Source organism: Sardina pilchardus, chromosome 2 (assembly GCF_963854185.1).
Source record: "Sardina pilchardus chromosome 2, fSarPil1.1, whole genome shotgun sequence".
In the NCBI taxonomy this organism is placed as follows: domain Eukaryota; kingdom Metazoa; phylum Chordata; class Actinopteri; order Clupeiformes; family Clupeidae; genus Sardina; species Sardina pilchardus.
The window spans coordinates 16004020-16008463 of NC_084995.1; the positions used below are offsets into that span (position 1 = coordinate 16004020).

General features: G+C 40.3%; 1 long non-coding RNA gene across 1 annotated transcript; it reads right to left on the reverse strand.

Moving 5' to 3' along the window:
* Nucleotides 1-42: 42 nt before the first annotated feature.
* Nucleotides 43-3358, reverse strand: LOC134064759 (uncharacterized). The gene is made up of 3 exons (XR_009936309.1): nucleotides 2354-3358; nucleotides 1632-1704; nucleotides 43-1362 (listed from the first exon to the last, which is right to left on the reverse strand). It is a non-coding gene; the product is annotated as an uncharacterized LOC134064759 (long non-coding RNA).
* Between the last annotated feature and the right edge of the window lie 1086 nt (nucleotides 3359-4444).

Below are 4444 nucleotides of genomic sequence, written 5' to 3' on the forward strand. Positions count from 1 at the left end.
TGCAGCTCATGTGTACATGAGTGTGTGCATGTGTGAGTTTGCTTGTATAAAGATGTGTGTGTGTCTGTCTGTGTGTGTGAATGTGCATGTGTGCGCATGTGTGTGTGTGTGTGTGTGGAATCCGTGGAAGTGTGTTTATCTGTGCGTGTGAATCTGTTGATGTGTGTGTGCGAACTTAGTTACTTTTTAAACTGAGCCCCCTGCCGGCTCAACATAAAAATGCCAATCGGTTTTGCCAATAGCCTACTCACTATATTGGAATTTAACAGTTACGCCATTTTAACAGTAACGTCAGAACGTATAGAAGACAGATATAGAACACAACCTGCAAAAAGTAATTTCAGGGAGGTATCTAAAAAATACTTTAACCTAGGCTACTGAGATACTGAAATACAGATGAATAGCCTATGTTTGTTCAATAATGTCTAGTCAGTATACCAAATAAGAGAGGCCTATAGATAGAAACTGTGGTAATAAAATATGAAGATTTTGGTAGTTTGGGCTTTTCGTGTATCCTTCTACTGTAGCCATTTAGCCATCTACTATAGGCCTGAATTATATGCCAATGAAATTACACTTGTTAAACTCACCTCAATAAATATTTTGCAATCATTTAATGGGCAATGCTAAAGTTACTGTTACAAACCAGCGGCAGAGTTGGCGGTCCAACGGCGGTAACCACCAGTGGCCCGCTGGAGTTTTGCTCATCAGTTCTCTGGCTGTCCAGCGGCGGCTCAGAAGCGGCTCCAGATAAAGGGCCACCCTTTTGCCGCTTACTACCCACCAGCTTCTAATTGGCCTTATTTATGGCCATAATAATGAAAATGATGCACTAAAATAGCAATAATACATTATAACACTTTCCATTTGCCCTCAATCAGAACAATTTACAATTATTTACAGGACTTACCAAAGTTACCAAATTTACTAAGGTGAAGACAGTGCCTGCTGATGAGAAACCTATAAATGTATTCTGTAATTTAATAATCCAATATAAAAACATTTATCCTCAGCAACTATCACACAGACTCACCACACATAGTAGCCTATTAGGTTCAATACATTTTGTTTATTTATTTATTTTACTTGCTTTTGTTTATTTATTTTACATGCTCATTTACATGCTTTATTTATTGTACATGCTTAAACAATTTATTAAAATTATTTTTAATAATGATATATGTAACACACTCTTCAGATGTAAGGAAAGTAAAGATGCAAAGAAGTTGTGACAGACATTCATGGCTTGTTTCTCCCTTGATATTGGTGCCAGATTAATGAAAATGCAGTTCTACCTTGCTGGGGTGTTACTGGCAGCGTTGTGAGCGAATTTGACAGAGGTGTAGGTCTGATTGGTAAACTCTGTTGAACAGATTAGAAATGAAAAGGCGTATTTAGTGAGATGATTACTGCAATGGCAGGGTTCATACAAAAAAAATTGAGCTGAATTTACTACCTTTTCACTACCATCAACATGTTTTCTACTACAAAAGCAAAAGGTGAAGAGTAATGTAATGCAATACCTTTCCGAAACACAATAACACATTTAAGAACAACGGGGATTTAACAATGGACAAAGCTACTGGCATTTGAACAGGGGTGTGTAGGCTGTCAATAGGCACTGTATTTACCGGCATGGCTGGAGTTGATGAAGCTTGCTGGGTGGTGGTGCTGGCAAAGGTGTAGTGGTCTGACTGGCAAACTCTGTTGAACAGATTGGATATGAAAAGACGTGTTTAGTGAGATGATTACTGCAATGGTATGACACCTGGCACGCTAACTAGCGCCTAAAGTACAAACACTTCTAAAGGATATTTCCACTTAATTTTCAGACAAACCAAGCAAGGGACCACATGTACAGACTCTATAAATACTAACCATGATGTCAGTTTTTTATTCAAATAACTTGAAAGAGATCGTCAGGTATAAATGCACCATGCTAGTGGTTCATTCATTCACATGCTGTTACATGCTAACTGGCGCCTAGAGTACAAACACTACTAAAGGATATTTCCACTTAATTTTCAGACAAACCAAGCTAGGGACCACATGTACAGACTCTATAAATACTAACCATGATGTCCGTTTTTTATTTAAATTACTTGAAAGAGATCGTCAGGTATAAATGCACCATGCCAGTTCATTAATTCAGATGCTGTTACATGCTAACTAGCGCCTAAAGTAAACACTTCTAAAGGATATTTCCACTTAATTTTCGGGCAAACCAAGCTAGGGACCACATGTACAGACTCTATAAATACATTTTGGAAACAGGTGTTGGCTAGAATTACGCTTTACATACAGTTTTTAAAATGAAAATAGTAGAGATATAGAGAAGAGATGTTTTACTTACCTAGTCCTAAGCCTGCTACTGGTGGTTTGAGTACTGACATTGTAGGCTATTCGCATCTGCTTGGATGAATTTTTTTTGATTATGTTTCTAAACGTAAAGACATTTAACAACTTCTTTATCAGTCAGACGGTTACACAGTTACCTGCAAGAACAACAAGTCACGTAAGAGATGAAATCGTTTAGCTTACTGCAACATGAGAAATCAAGTAGTGTGAAACTAGCGACAGTAAAGAAAATTCCAATATGGCCGCCATTCGGAACTGAGAAATCACAACTCCATCTTCTTCGTTTGTCTTCTTCTCTCTGGTCTGATCTATCATTCACTGAGCAGCGCCAGCGCCACACACCAGTGGCAGCAGGCTGCAGTGTTTGAACGTGGTTGCATTAGTTCTGCTTTTGACGTTCTCATATAAAATCGTAATAAATACATAATTGTTTTATTTGGTAAGCACAGGGTAGCCACGGGGGTGCCAGTGACACAGCTACATGGGGCCATGGGGCCATTCTAGGCTTCAGTGTAGAGCAGCCACGTTGAGGGACCATTCACTAAATGCACACATAAATACATTTATTATAGCCCCCCATGGATGAAAGTCCACAAAACTTGGCATACTCCCAGAGGGTGTCAGGTTAATCATACACATGAAATTTGGTGCAGTTCATAGCATCTCATCTGAAGATAGGGGCAATTAAAGCAATATTACATTACATTTTCAATTTTTACCATGGGGGTGCAATTCACAAATGACTGGTTATAAGCTAAGTTGATCCGAGCTCTTGAGACCAACATACCATAAAAAATTTGTCATCCTCGGTGCCACGGTTCAGGTAGTTATGTAGGAAAAACTGCAATTTTTGGGCTTCGGGCGGGGCCAGCGCGGGGGGGGAGTGACCCCCGGGGACGAAACGAAATTTTTCCGTAAAAGTCTACTGGGGCTACATGCCCACCAAGTTTCATGTGCCCCGGTGTTACGGTGTCCCGGGAATCGTTGACCAAAAATTCAGAACCGATGACGGAAAAAAAAAAAAACTTTGACAACAACTATATGACCGCTTCGCTAGCTATGCTAGCGGCGGTCATAATAAGATGCACCACAAAGTGGTGCATAATATGACCACCGCTCGGTCCTGCACATTCTCTCAGTTAAAATAAATCACGCTTGTCAATTTGTTTTCATCTTCTACTCCATCTCCTACTGCAACTTTTATGTATGTAAATGAGTGTGGGCATGTGTGTGTGCTTGCTTTTGTGTTTGTGTGCTTCTCTGTCTGTGAGTTTTCGCTTGTGAGTGTGTGTGGTGGGGGTAATGGGTTTGTGTGTGTGTGTCTGTCTGTCTGCTTGTGTATGTTTTCTGTTTGTGTATACAGTATGTTCACTTGTGAGTGTTTGTGTGTGGGGGTAATGGATAGTGTGTGTGTGTGTGTGTGTGTGTGTGTTTTATGTGTGTGTGTGCCCATGCATGTGCGTGTGTTTGTACATGTGCTTGTGTACATTTTCGTGTGTGTGTGTGTGTGCATGTACTGTAGGTGCATATGTGCATGCGTATGCCTGCCTGTCTATTGTGTGTATGTACTGTATGTGTGTGCGTGTGTGTATTTGTGTGTGTGTGTGTGTGTGTGAGCTTGTGTGTGTGTCTGTGCTTGTCTGTTTTTGTGTGTGTGTACGCGTGTATTCCTGCATGTGTGTGTGTCTGTGCTTGTCTGTTTATGTGTGTGTGTGTGTACGCGTGTATTCCTGCATGTGTGTGTGTGAAAGAGAGAGAGAGAGAGAGAGAGTATCAACCAGCAACCCTTCCCTCAACACCACCATCTACAGGCCGATGGGTGTACGTACAGTCACAAAATGTACACATAAATTAATTTATTTGTGAATGAGAAACAATTCAGTAAAACAGAGAGCTATTTATGGATGGACACAAGACATGCTCATCCAGACAGCTGAGCTATGTATACTGAACACGATAGATAGATAGATAGATAGATAGATATATTGCTAGCATCCTGTCCTTCACCATCTCCTTCCTCCTCAAGTCTCATTCAGACTGTAAGTGAAAGCCAGAAGGAATGTGCAAAACATCATTTCAACTTCTC